Source organism: Platalea leucorodia (assembly GCF_965183815.1).
Source record: "Platalea leucorodia genome assembly, chromosome: 8".
Taxonomy (NCBI): Eukaryota; Metazoa; Chordata; class Aves; order Pelecaniformes; family Threskiornithidae; genus Platalea; species Platalea leucorodia.
In genome coordinates, this window is record NC_138830.1 from 56,122,196 (window position 1) to 56,137,444 (window position 15,249).

The 15,249-nt window shown below is 46.3% G+C and overlaps 1 protein-coding gene across 6 annotated transcripts in view; it reads right to left on the minus strand.

Moving 5' to 3' along the window:
- ANKRD11 (ankyrin repeat domain containing 11) overlaps window positions 1-15,249 on the minus strand; it is a 158,474-nt gene that overhangs the window by 140,210 nt on the left and 3,015 nt on the right. Inside the window, exon 1 of one of the 6 annotated variants that reach the window (XM_082320122.1) lies at window positions 11,179-11,271. The exons of 4 other annotated variants lie outside the window; for them this stretch is intronic. The gene's annotated coding sequence lies outside the window, so the exon portion shown is untranslated. One more of the 6 variants, XM_082320120.1, reaches the window with a different exon arrangement.

Here is a 15,249-nt window from a genome sequence, read left to right on the forward strand (position 1 = left end):
ACCTATAAAAGAATGGCAACGGATTCACCTGGCAAGCAAACCGAGCCGGCACTTTCTCTAGCTTAGATTTGTCATTGCCATCCTAGAAACCTACCACTTGCACTCAGAAACTGAAATAACCCCCAGGCACCTAGGGGAATTTCCACCCTTTGAGATCTAAAAGATGCACGACAAAGAATATGCTGATACACCATCAAAAGGGACGCTCAAAGGTGAATTTTGAAGACGGACAAAAGTATCGCCCGTCTTTCAGAGCTCAAAAACCCCACCATGCTGAACAGAACGAAGCCAAGCTAAATAATCGTGAAGCTTCAACTTGTCCCAGTCAAGCTCCAAGATGCTGGCCTTCAACAACCTGATGAAGACAAGAAGTATGTTCTCTGGAATTAAGGCAGTAATTTAAAGTTAGATCACAGCCGCTGTCGTATTTCAGGTACCTTCTCCTTTTCATTCCTCCTAAACACAGGTCTGAAGTGGGACAAAGACGTCCTTCCCATCATTAGACTGAATACCTTCCCTCTAACTCTACTAAGAGCCCTTTACTCATCCGTTCCACTCAAATTCCCTTTGTAAATTCTTCTAAGGGAAGGAGGGAGGGTTAACGATGCTACTAGGCTGGGAACAGCACACTTTATTTAAAAATGAGTCTGCAATTTCTTACTCCATGCTCAATTTTAACACATTGAGAAAATACAGACCATTTTTCGGAAGAAAAAAGAGTGACAGACAGACACATTTGTCACCTTTACAGTCTCAGATATTTGCAACCATGCAATTCAGTGGCAAATTGGATACAGGTTACTATTAATAACTGAACTATTTCCTTTCCTTTCTGAAAGCTGATTTGTGAAAAGGATGCAGGCATCCCGTTTTAAAACACACTGATTAGCCAAGGAGGAGTCAAGGAAGTCAGCGTTCAGCCTTCAAGAACATACACATAGCCTCTCACAAAGAGGAAAAAAACCAGAGCAAACTTATCCAAGGAGCGCACGATCACCCGCTCCGAGCGGCGGTGTTCAGCCTCCCCAGCCAAGACGACTCTGGGTACTCACACGGACATTACAACCGGAGAAGTCAACAACTCGGATACGGATTTCTTCTAAGAACGTGCAGGTCTCGCTCAAAGGCTCGCAGCCAGATACGTACAGCCATTACAAGGACTAGGTGACACCGTTACCTGCCGTAGCAGCAGAGCTGGCTTGATGACCCGGGAGGTCCCCAGAAAGCGATGTGAAAAATGCAATTGTTAAAATGTGCTCAAGTCTTCAGTTTCCAGAGTTATGCCAAGTGCCTTACAATCACCTCAAATTACTTAGCAAGGAGAAACCATAAAGGAAGCGCCTTCTTGATTTACACACGACATCCCTCCCCTGTTGTCTAGGTCCTGGCAAGTTAAGGTCAGAATAAAAAGAGATTCTTTAAAACTACCACATAAATTGAAAGCACCTACAGCTTCCACTGATTATTTTTTTTCCCCTTCTATTATAAGCTCTGAACAGGTTTAAGTAGCAGTTGCCATCATCAAAGAAGTTGCTCCCCTTCCATTTTCCATTCTCCTGAAAAACGCGCACGCCGGCAGCAGCAGGTAACAGCGGCGGAGCAGCCGGCTGCGCAGCCTCGCTTAGCTACAGACAGCGGGTCTGGAAAGCGTGGAGAGGAGCGCACAGGCCACCTCAGCCACAAAGACTCACCAGAGAGCATTCCTACATAACAGAATAAGGAAGTCAAACGTCCGTCTGCGTACGTTAGCGGTACCCCGGCTCCTCAGGAGGGGCTCGGGGGCTGCGGGTGAAGTAACCGGTTACAGCGGAGCAAAGCTGAGATCTGCCCCTGCTCAGCTGCTGGATCCCCTGCTTCTCCCTCGGGCCGCTTCTGGAGCTTGTCCATAAATCAGCTCAACCTGCCAGCCCAGCAGAAAACCTACTCATCATCTTCTGCCTGCTGGTCTGCCATCTCAGAAGGGGCCGAACTGGCTCGTGCGCCCCGGGAAGGGGCAGCGCTCGCCCGGGGAAGGCGGGGGAGCCTCGGCCCCCGCAGCCGCGGTGAACCGGCTCCGGCCGTGCCACGAAACCGCACCCCGAGAAAATCTACAAACACCTAGTGAAACGGCATATCCCTTCCCTCAAACACATCGCTGTCCAAATAAACAGCACAGAGGGTGGCAAGGAAAATGCTCAGAGGACAAAAGGACAGAGAGTTAGGATTAAACCCAGTCCCTTGATCCCCGGCCAAATGGCCTACCCATAAGCCCACGCAACTTCCAGAGCCAATTTAAAATCCTGAGTGTGCTATACTTTAGGTTATAAAATCATATTTAGACACACATTTGAAGTGTTCTTCGCTCTGCTGGTGGCTAAAAACAATTCCTTTGTCATCAAATCTTGCTTCAGCAAGCTGACGTGACGTTTTTAACTCAGGAAATAAGATAATTATGGTTCAAGGTAAACAACTACAACTGTGCATCATAAACAGTTTCTAATTTTAAGCCTGAGTCCCTCTAATGCCATCCATATTTTAAAGAAAGTTTCCTTACAAATGGTGTAGGTTGCCTGAGTAGCTTGCGACTGAGCCCTATTGCCGACGAGCATCAGCAGCAGGCCCGGGGAAAACGCGGGCAGGTGTAGCAGATAAAAGGCTAGCAGATGCAGCAGGTGAGCTCTGTATCAAAACGAGTCAAGGTAAGGCAAACACAAAAGGAGGAAAATATACTCCGAATCTTAAATAGCTCGAGAGGTAAAAACCGCATCTCTTAGGAACACACAGAAAACAGTAAGCGCCGAGACCAAAGCCACACACGCTTACGCAATGTTTGCTGCAAGTCATTTTATATCCCAGACCTCAAACGCCCCACTGCAGCTTCCCCAGTGGCACGAACAGTGAGAATTCAAGTTATAACTCGCTGCAAGAACATCAGCTACCCAGTTGTTCAACACAAGGCAGTAAACTCAACCTACAGCTGTGTCTAAACTAGCCCTTCTGCTACTGCTACCATTAAATATTCCCCAAAGTTACCTAGAGACAAAGCCTTGCGATAAACAGAAGCATCGCTGCTGAGACTTCGTAGGCCAGAAATGCTGAAGCACATCATCTGAGTTTGTCTGGGACTACAGCGAGGTATTGAGGGCAGCAAGCTGCCTGCCTCCGAGATGAATCATTACGCACAGAGGTAGCAATAACTCCGAGTGCTGCTCACAGGCGTTAGCCTGGTAGGCTTTCATTCGTCCTCATCCGAAGAAAAAGCACTACTAAATTACAACCAAATGAACGCGGCTGAATGAGAGAATGTAGTAGAGCGAGCGAGGTCGGATACAGGCAAAGCATTCTTAAACAGTTGTGCTGAGAAGAGACAGAAGTGGTCAAAACTATCCAAACAGCCGGCTGTGAGAGCACTGCCTTTTCTGCAGAAGACTAAACAGTAACGGGGAACCACGCGGCGAAGCCTGCGCAGCTTGGGAGAGCCTGCTCCTCCAAAACTTTTCATCATTAAGCATTTTCAAACAACCCCACCCCATTTCTGCTATTGTTGTCAGAGAGGGAATTCCAACCAGAGCAATTATTTCCACCACATTTTTCTGTTGGAAGAAGCAAAATGGTCATACTGCACAGCAGAAATACAATTTATGCAGCAGTTCATCTCGTAACACAAGTCTCCTTCCGAAAGAAAAAAGGATTAACATGCCTTGAGCCCGTTGTGCAGCAGCACGGATGTATTTTTAGATACAAACACTTGAAGGCAGCAATATGGTGGCAGTCTCCCAGGTTGAAGCCAGCCGCGGGAGGTTAATCTCTCTACACCCCGGAGAGGGCCGTTCGTTAAGAGGCTGTTCAGAGCAGAAGGAAACAATTCACCCGCTCCCTGAAGAAATCCCTCTTCCCACTACGGCACGCAAGGCAGCTCCTCTGAACTCCCCACCGCCCCGGGTCTCATCCCGATGTGCACCCTTTTCTTGGTCACGGCACGGCATCCAGGCTGTGTTAGAAAGCACGCTTCCCTTCCAGCCCAACTAACGGAGCTGAACTCAACGCTGTCGTCGAGGCACGACACGGGATGCAAAGCAGCTCAAAGCCAACCCAAGCGTCCGAGAACAGGAGGCAGCAGAACGACAGTTTGGCTTTACGTTTTATCTCCAATTAACACTTTTTTCATGGCTTCTGATAAGGTAACACATTAGCTGTCAGACCAAACCCAAGTGCAAATAAGTGAACTTTAAAATAGTCTCAAAGTGAAACTTCAGAGCCAAACGCTATCTGCCACCAAAGCCACTCTGCTCTTCTCGTGCTAATGAATGAATGTGTAACCCAATTACCAGGTAAAGGAGTCTGCTCAGTGAGGCCACAGAAGGGAACTCTGCCACCACGTGCAGTAGTTTATACTTACAACCCTGCTCCCGCGGCAATTCATGAAGCAGCCCTCCAGCACCACACCTTTGGAAAAAACCACCGCCCCGGGTTGCTGAGACAGCTGCCTCAGAGCTGGGAAGAAGTCAAAAAACATAAGCTGCCTCCAAGTTAGCCGTCGTACCCACCCGTTCATGCTCGGACTATAGGGTCATGCGGGGGTTTTTTGTTGGTTTGAAACACGGTAAGCCGACTGCCCAGCTAAGCTCCATCTACGTAATGACATCTCCCGAGCCAAACCACGGGCTCAACAGCCACCATACACCTCTACCTTCATTCCCTTAGGAGGCTGCTCCTATAATATCTGGAAATATCAACTCAACACCAGCTCAAAAAATCGCTTCCTAATATTTTCTTATGCTATTACCTATTTTAATACTTAACTCTCAAATAAAATACTTCCAAATTATAAAGCATTCGGTGTGGAACACTCGATCTTCGGGTAGCTGAAGTTAAGCGACATGGAATAAAATTTGGATTAAAACTATGAATTACAGAGGGTAAGTGTTCATTATTGCATAAAGCGCCAGCAAGTCTGACTGTCCCATCTGACAGCTTGGAGGTGCTGGCATTGGCAGACTGCAGAATGCCTTACCTACCCCTGTGGGGAGGTACATTTGAGCATCCCAAACATGTCACTCAAGGACACAAATTAATAGTCAATTCTGAGCATTTATGTGACAACAGATAGGGAAAAAAAAAAAAAAAAGAAGAAAAATGCAAGAAGTCTACGCGAGACCCAGAAGTCCTGACTACAGCCCAGCCGTTTTTCAGCCTTCTATTAAAATTAGATTGGCCTTTGACTACGATTCACATCTGCCTCTTGCAAACAGCAAAAGAGCACCAGCATCATACAGTGAAAAACACAGAAATACGTAAAGGGGAACGGAGGTGAGTAACATCTATTAACAAGGCCCGGAGCACAACCGCACTGTGCTTATATACCTCAAAAAATAGTTCACTTATAATAGCTCACAGCTTTCACGGAAGGCAAGCAAAATTGCACTAAAATATGGTGTGTAGGTATAAGAAAAACAAAGCTTGATTCAGCCCTGCCTCCCCTCCTTAGCCCTACCTCCTCCGAACGCTTTAAATAGGATGTTATCACTACTTGTTTATACGCCATTACAGGAAAAAAATGCTCGGTTTCTTAATACTGCATTACAGAACAAAATGTTACTCAATTCTTTCTGTAAAGTACCAAGAAATAACTGTGAGACCATAGGCATCTGAAAGCATCCACGTGCTGGAGTAATCCGGACTTACGTAACCGACAATCGGCGTCTGACCGCGAAGAGCCAACACACAAAGTTTCTTTAGGACCTAAAACCAAACTAAAAATGCATTTTTGAAGAGTCTGATTCGGGAGGCAAGTGAAATTCACGTCTCTAAGTTACGATTTAAGGTTTCTGCCATGAAAAGTACACAGACAAAAGAGAATCCCATGTGGTTGATTTTCTCTCCTTTAGTTCATCCCGTTAAGTTTTGCTTAATGAATCATTTGCTAATTGATGAGTTCAGTTTGAAGTGATGCCACCATGATTCTTATCTCAGTAGCTGGAAGGCAAGTCCTGACAAGGTTTCAACAAGCCACGGACAAAGGCGGAGATCAGCATCCTTCTGTTTTCTCAGTGCATCCTAAGATGTCAGGCATCTGAGGACAGATACTCCTGCAGATCGTGCTGTACTTTACCCTTGAAGTCACTGTAAAGACAAGGAAGCACGCACTCCTACGTGCTTCGGGGACCCGCTACAGCCCCCAGCCCCATGCAGACGGGGGCGAAGCCCACCACCGCGCTACGGCGTGTGCCGTAAGGCAGGAGCAGCACCTAAAGCCTTAAATCACCTCTGCCTTGGGATGGCCCCACTATCTCCAGCTGTAAGATCAGCTTCCTACCGCCAGCTGCGGTGGACATATATACTGCTCACATCTGCATTTCTGAGCCTGGGGTTCCTGAGTGGAAGTCAATCAAAGGAAGACGTGGGCACAGCTCAGAAGAACAGCAGCTGTGGCACGAAGTAGACGTGGCCAAAAACGAGAGGTGCAAAACAGACCCAAAATCCACAGACAGGCAGCGAATGCGACTCAAATCCACCTTCACTCCTTTTCCATCTGCTCTTAGCCCAAAGGAAACTTTCTTCCCCTTGTAAGCACGATTAAGTGCTTTGGTATCACTCTCAGACAAAGCTCACCGTTCTTGGATGCAAGGCTTGGGGTGGAAGAGAAGGCGTTTGCCCAGCTGCAGCCACCACCGTAAAGACACAGACACATTATTATGAAAAGCAAGTCAACTTTTTATGCACAGATAAGGATAACAAATGTTTCATTGCTGCGTTTCAAACATTTAAGGTCTTAAGCTGAACCACAGGAAAGAGCGTTACCAGTTAGGCTACTACAGCAAGCGAAATGGAAATTGAAAATGAAGTCTAACCGACCTTAAATTTAAGTAAATATATATCAATTCCACAATCATCGTAGTACATAGTCCTTACGACAAAACTTCTGCAGAACAGAAAACTTCTGCACCCTTGGTAACTCTGAATATTAAGCTGAGGTACCAGAGGCATCTCGCAGTTTATATAAATAAAGTGCCTCCTGCAAATAATCACGGTTCCTCCAGCGAAGGCTGCAGCGTGATTAACAGAGGTCCATTATAAAGGCAACGCATAACCTAGCTCCTGGAGTAGTCACTGCCACATCGGACCGCGTTTCCATGGCAACCGGGGAGGAAAATATAAAGCAAATTACAGTTAAATGAAAATTATTCTCCATGACAATATATGTTAATGCAGGAACATTTGCAAGGCCATTCTGGATAAAATGTTTACATTCACACATGCGGTTACCAAAATAAATAAAAGGCAGGCTATAACAGCTAATGGATCATCCAAAGACAAGGAATTTTTTTTTTTTTTCAAGTTTTAATGTATTCGGAATAAAATTCTTCAAGCTAACAAAATGGAAAACAAAACACCTTAACAAAGGTATTTGCACATTTAGCTATAGGATACGTTCTTTAAGAAGCAGTTTTTCAGAAGATCCAACATGTACGTTTTTGAATGTTGTGATCCTTCAATTTTCCTGGCTGCAAACAAAGAGCACATTTATACCTCCTCATCCCAGGAGAAAAATGTTTTAAACGAGAGGCTAAGTCACTCAGAATATTTATAGAGATCTGACTGAAACTGGAATAGTGACTTATTTTCACCAGCTACAACTTACTTATTGAAAACCGAAGCGTGTTTTATACCTGGGAATTCACGGCGCTGGCTCCTGTGCCTCACCACCGCGCAAAGGCAGCAAGGCCAACGGGACCCCGTTGGCAGATACTTTTAGAAAAGCCCGCAATTAAGGCTGGAAAAGGTTATCCTCCTCTCCCACCATGATCACTTCGCCCGAACAGTCCTTTTTTTTAGGGAATATATCGCAGTTTTTCAATATCTTCTGAAGCACGAGCGAAGTTAATTGGAACGAGGCTCGTTCAAGAGGCAGCCACTTACTTATTTTTTTAACTCACTTGGCTCGTACCCCAAAGAAAAGCCCAAAGAAAGAAAGTAGGTTATAAACTGACTTACAGTCTCTTTTCCACTCTGAAGCGCCACGTTTTAAGAACGGTTTAAAATACCGCATTGGAAAAAAGCACCCCTCTCAGCCGCGTTTCACGGTTCCCCCTGCCAAGTTCCTTTCCCATGGAAATGGCCTGCCTGTTCCGCGAGTAACACAGGTGCAGGTTTCTTAGGAAGACCCAGAAAGAGCACAAGGCACTTTTTGAACCCGTTTCAGCGAGCTGGGAACACAGAAGACGGCATTCACTCCCCTGGCACATCCGAACTCACTCCGTACACGCTCCCCCTGACCTCTGCATCTGTCTCTCGCCTCCACCTACAGAACAATACTTGAATCATGAGGATCATAACTTTTTATGACAGTGGGAAAACGGCAATCTTCTCCACAAGTTCACTCCACCCTGCACATAAAACTGCTCATAGGTTCAACTATAAAGCAAACTACCCTCTTTGAAGTTCGTCTTAAAGCCCTGCGCACGTTATAAAGCTGATCTGAAAAAATGCAGCACATTAACATTTTACATAACCACGCTCCTGGAAGGCGGCGTTCGTTAATCGTTCGGTGCGACTGTTGACAAAAGCGAGTTCGGTCAGAAAGTATCTGGGTAACAAAACTCTTTACAGGTGAGCTCAGGTTACCCACAAACACCAGATTCACACACCACCAAATATATTCCAGTCATGCTCCACTTTCCCTGAGGATCGTTTGCTGTAGAGCCCGCAGCAGCGTCACCGTTATCATTTCAACTGATTTAGTCACCGATCCCGGCACAACCACGACTCCCTCCACCTCTCTCTCTGCAGCCACATGCAGACTATCCCCACACAAGGCAAAGAAAACAGCTACAAACCTTAGGCTAAAAAAAAAATAATAATAAAAATCTGCAAATCGAACTACAGCAGCAGTTGCTAGGTTCCTTTTAAAACCTCCACTAATTGCTAGGACTGGGTTTCTACTGAAGCTCCTTGCTGCAGTGGCGGAGGGGCTGAATGTTGTTTTGACAAACGAACTTCTAAAACCACAGGCTGCATGTCTGCAACAGCCAGTATTTATATTCTGTGCACAAATCAGATAACGCGTACACACACCATCCCCGCTAGTCTTTAGTCGGATGAATCCCACCAGGCCAAGCTCCCTTTCCGGGTGCCAGAGCTGTCGGGTCGGGCACCCTCCTTTCTGCTGATGGGCACCGCATCCTTTTGCGGAGAACCGGCTTACTGTGTCAAAACGCATCTGCATTAGAAAAGTCATTTTCTCTGTAAACGTAGACAAATGCACGCTAACATGAAGTAAAATTCTAGAGAAAAGCATGCAGCCTGCAGCTTCCATGCCCTAGCAAACGGCAGGAGCTTCAGGGGAAAGGCAGGCTCCGAGGCAATACCAGCCCGCAGCACTGCCAGCGGACCTCCCTGCACCCTTCTCTGTTGCAAGCTGCATCAAGTGAATTAGCACCAGGCGGACAAGATAACAACTCAGAAGGATTCTTGTGGCTTTCAATTACCTGCACTGCTCCGTAAGAGTAAATTCTGCCTACCACTATTACCGGTAATGTCGTGGAAGAGAGCCCCATCGTCCCAATACAGGCCGGATCAGTAAGACGACGATGCCAAGAGCTGATCTAACCAGAGGCGATAGGTGGTGACGGTGATGCAGAAGAGGTAACGAGCCATTAGTGCAACGAGCAGACCCAACGCTGCCAGCACCCCAAACTCTCGCCCCCAGCAGAAGTCTCCACACGCCCTGAGATCCTTCACCTCTCAACGCTACTGCGGCTTCACTCCCATTTTCAAGCGCTTTCCTCCCACCGTGCAAAAAAACAAGGCCCAGATCTGGAGAGGGAGATGAAGATGCAGGATGATCTCAGAGAAAAGGAGAAAGGCAGGAACAGACGGGAAGGAACATCAAAAGGCAGACAGGCTAAAATTAGAGACAAGAATCCTGGATGAGGAGGACCAAGACGAGAGAAGAAGAACCTCCATCAGATGAGGCTCCCGGGAAGGGGGAGGGACAGACGGAAGGGGGAAGAAATATTATGGCGGGTGAAGTAGGGGAAGCTACCAGACAGAACAGACTGCAGAAATAAATTCAGCATTTTAAGACTACAACCTGTAGCTTTCTAACTAAGGAGCACTACTCAGCACACCAGGAAAAAGCCACAAAGTTGACTTCTCATCTGATCTCTCCAGGATGAGGGCTAACTCAAAGGCAACTCAGCTCTCACCACAGAACAAGTTTAACACCCCAGTACCAGCGCTGATCACAGGGGAAGGCGATTTAATTCGCCACCATCACCCACAACAGAGAGCAGCTCTGAGTAATGCCGGGCACCTCAGATCCCGGTCAGAAAGCCAGAAGCCTTCTGGGCTGCCGGCAAAACGGAGAGCGTCAAACAGATGAGAGACCGGACGGCCATCGCGCGGTGCCCCGACGTGTGCCAAGAGACAGGCTACGGCAGGGATGGAAACTAGAGAGAGACTGCAGTTACCAGCTATGCTCATTCTCAAAACTAGCATATTCTCACATGTCCTTTCTGAGCTGGTAGGAGGAGGAAAAAAAAAAAAAACAAAAAAAAAAACACACGAGTTGGAGTCAAAGGTCAATGTTCAAGGAGTGCAGGCTTTCATCATCAAACCCGGCTAGGGCATTCAGCTCTTGGACTGCACAGAGAGGTAAAGTTTTACGCACAAAAACACCCAGGCTCGCTCCTTACAGACCCACGATCTCGTTCGGATAAACCTATCTGCCTGTGCCTCGCTGCAAGATGAAACCAAGGAGACAGCTAGCTGTGGGAAGCAGCCAAACACTGTAACTAGAGCACCAGCTCACCCAGTGGTATTTAAACAACCATAGCCCAGCCCTGAGCAGGATGTTTGTTCCCCCACACACACCCCCCTTCCCCGCATCTACCGTTATCTCTTCCCAGCATCGGCATGGCTAATCTCATCCATCTAAAGATATAACTATAGCAGTACCTTATAAATAGGCTTACATCTTCAGTCCATCCAAGACCTGACGCAACGGCAGAACGACAGTCGGTGCAGCAAGCGGTGTGTGTTGTTACGACAACGCTGACATTTCACAATCTGCAACAGCCACCGCCGTGCACAACGCCGAAAACAACCGGACCGAGAGTGTAAAGTCTACCGAAAAGATTATTGCTTTTTCAGAGGATAGGGTCACTGCCACAGTCAGCGGGACAGCAGATCTGTTACCTCCTCCCCGTAGAAGGCAGCTATCAGGAGACCATTCCCAACGGAGAACTTCTGGGAACTTTATCTTGGCTCCTCCTGGACCTAACCGGCCTGCAGAAAACCCAGCTACTCGCTAGTAATTTGGAGCTCCTGGTACAACTTGTTTACACAGAGCAGGTCATAGGATAGGCTGGAAGGTGTAAGCAGGATATAGTTTTTATGGACTCCTGCCCAGATAAGCTGATAACGCTCGGGGGGAGGGGAGCACTTTCATGTGTGCTTTATTTAAAATGAAGATGCACCATGAACGGCAGTTAAGCATTTTATACTTAATAATGAAGTTTCCATTCACCTTATTTTCCTTTAGAGCTATTTTATGTATTTTTTCAGGAGTTCCTAATCACACGTACTTCCATTTCATAGCAAGATATTCAGAGCAGCACAGTATTTATTTTCAAAACCCGGCTCTTCAGCCTCTTGCTGCACAGGCTGTCAAGCCTTCAGGGACAGGCTGCCTCTGGGTTCTGGTGAGGTTTTTTTAGAGAGTAACATCTCCCTTCTTTGTGATACAATTTTAGGAGCTTTATGCTGCTCTAAAGGTAAATTATTTTAGACCTTTTCTATATTGCAAAGCTGTTGGTCTCTTAAAAAGGAGATGCTTTCTCGCTGCTCGTAGGTGAGAAAAACAACAGTTCCCTCAGTACACGGCTGAGACAAAGCTGCTTTTGCACATACTAAAAAGTTTTCTACCCTTTCCATTTTCAAAGGCTGCAAATTTCGTTGCTAAAGAAGAAACAGGCAAGCATTTCAGTCACATACAAACCCAGCGCCAGCACAAAACACTCTCGCACCTAACAGCGGAATTAATATTTCAGTGTTTCCACAAAATATCGAATGTTGTGACCTTTGGTTTACTAATACAAACGCAATATACAATCGATAGTTTGCTCCTGCCACCGCAATGATTTACAGTGGAAGGTTTCTTTTAAAAATACTAATCGGCTAAGTTTAGTTTTCTTAGAGGCAGGGGAAGAAAAGCTGCCTACAGATTTTCAGAGGATAAATAATTCAACGCATGAATGCCAAGGGCAGTACCGCACACATCCATATGGCAGGGACAATGCAGACAGTAATATATGCTTCACATCACCACCCTGACAGTGCCTTCAACCCTGACCTAGAAAAAACCATCACTTTCTTCTGGCTACAACAGCTAATTCACCCTCCCTCCTTGCTACCCTGCAACACTAAGGACTGCCGCACGCTTTTTGCTCACTTTGGGGGAGCGTCTCCCAGCTCCTCGGCCTTTGCAGACTGCAATTTCAGCCTCTGTACACAACAGCTATGCCGCAAGGAGCGGAACAACTTACTCACGTGATGAACTTAGGAAAATGAAAATTAACCAGAAGAGACACCGGTTTCAGAAGCCCTCTTTAGGAGCTCGCAGCCTTTTCACTACCAAAACCGAAAGGGGCAGGAAAACCCAGGATGGTTTCTCATACGTGAGGTCTGGCAGGACGCGGAGGGAGAGGGGAGGCCGTTCCCACCGACAGATGGCCGGCACCCATCGCCTGCCCGAGCTGCTGAGCCACGGGGCTCCCGCGCCGCGCTCGACGGGCGCGGGACCACGTAGATCAGGTCGAAGGCTGCCACAACGCGGGAAAGGGAAGAGGCTGCTCGCCTCCCCTCCTCTCCTCCGCGACCCTCGCGGCCAGCGAGCCTGCGGTTGCGCTTATTTCACGCCCCCAAAATAAACGGTGCAGGCACCACCCTGCCCCACTGCCCTACCTCGGTGGCGATTTGATAGTTTCTCCACATCCTACGGTTCGGGGAAAACATTAAAGAATCAAGGGGAAGAATTCTGGAGCTCAAAATACCTGATATAATTAACTGCACCTTCTAACAGGATTATTTCCTTTTCTGACCCCAATTACTCCTTCAGTTTATTAAAGAGAACTCATATACGCAGAAATTTTAACACCCTAAAGAGTCACATAAACAGAAAAAAGTCTGAGGGCACCATTATAAACAGAGTTAATGGAACTCAGTGATTGGAAATGGATCTTGAAAGCTGTCAGATCAAAGCAAGATCTTTCTCGTGTAAGGACTGCATTACCCTCGGAGCCACAGAGCTAATACCATCTATAAAAATATTTTGCTCAAATAAGTTAAGAACAGCAGCGTTTCATCTGTCAAAAGGTGCGAGGCTTTTATGGGATTAGCCATTCCACATACAGCATAAAAATTAGAACAGATTTTTAAAAGCCCTCAGCTCAGCTGATGGAGACTACGCAGCCCAACGTGCGTGCCTGCTTTCTTCACGCATGCTACACGCTGAACAGATTTTTTTCCCTGCTATTAGCATTTAAGCCTCTCTTTTTTTTTTCTTTTTTACACACTTGTAAAGGACTACAAATTGGCATCACCTATAACCAGCCACAGATGAAGCTACCACCACCACCCAGACTCGGACAAATTAAGATTTTTAAACACCCAACAGTTGCATGAGAAAATACACCAGAAAACACCAGTTCTCACACGGGAAAGCTTGAAAATTCCAGGTACAGTCGCACGCGCTCAGAAACAGCCTCCAGACCGCGGGCGCTGACAGCTTCCTACCCCCTGCACAGCAGGATACCAAAGACAGCATTTTGCCCGAGCGTACTTTATTAAGGCTCTAGCTGCACAAACCCATACTGTTTAGGATGCCTGTAATTTCAAATAATTGACTACAGAAGCCTGCCTTTAACATTTATGCGAGTATTTTTTATGACCGTGCATCAGTGGCATACAAATTACATAACACTTGGCTGAGAATCCCAGCGCTCTGCACCCTCGGAAAAAGCAGCTCCGTGCCTCTCATTTCTCTCGCAGGAAAAAAGAAAAATATTTAAAAGCTGCATACAAATCATTCCTGTAAAGCGTCGTGCAGACTGTTTTAAATTAGATAGGGTAAAAATATATGCCAGTTTATCACGAAACACTAAAAATCTTTGCTATGGAGACACCGGTATCTCTCCCCAGCCTTTTACAACCGAAATACATACAGTTCTCACTCGCGATGGAGGTAGCAGACAAGCCACCCTTACTAGAGCCTCATCAAGGAAATACAATTAGAATAACAACCACCATGTAAATATTTCCAAGTATTATTTGCTTTGCTGTACTGAAAAGCAGTAGTACCTGTCACTACTTGCAATGTATCTACCACCATTAAATCTTAATACCGAGGAAGAATTTCAATCCGTAAGGCAGACTGCCAAGCCTGAAATTCAGGTCCTGCGTGCGGAGGGAGGAAGAGGGGCTAACCTCGTCAGAAAGCCCTCGCTCGGTAATTTTACAAAATGTAATTAACCAGCTCCGGCCCTGTGCGTTTCCTTCCCTCGGAGAAGGATTTCTTCACCGAGTAATTAGACCGTCCCAGTTAAGACTCAAGTCACCACAGAACTTCTTTTCCCCAAAACAAAGCCACATGCATGCTTATAGAAGAGTCAAGCACTATTTCAGAAAATACTGCTGTTCCCGCACGGTAACTTAAAGCTCTTCCTAGTTTCTGCCTTAGTCGCTGTGTGGATCTAAAACCAACTGAAACCAATAAACCACTGTGGGAGCCCCCCAAAAAGCAGTTAATCCTGATTTTATTCCCATACTCGAGACACTTTATGATTACAGAGTATTGCCTTCTTTTAATGTATAGAAAAGCAGGAGGTTAAAAAAAAAAAAAAAACAACTTAGTACTTCAAACATATGTCCAAAAGCCACAACATAAAGACAAAGAGTGCAGATTAAACGCTGCAAAGATATACTTGTCGGGAACCTTCCTTTGAAGTATCTGCAGGAAACACTGTCATCCTGCAGCCATGTTACAATTACACAGTTAAAATAATCACCACCAGTTGTAAGTAGTCCATCTGGTTTACTGAAAAGGGAACGCTGCTGGTACAGTATTGATTAACACGACTAGTCTTCGCTGACCCTAGAGAAATACATTTGTCTGCTCTACTGAACAGCGGAAGAACGCCGCACGACGCTGCGACACGCTTCGTTTTGTTTAGAAGCATTTTTGGGGACTTAGTCAATGAAAACGTAAGT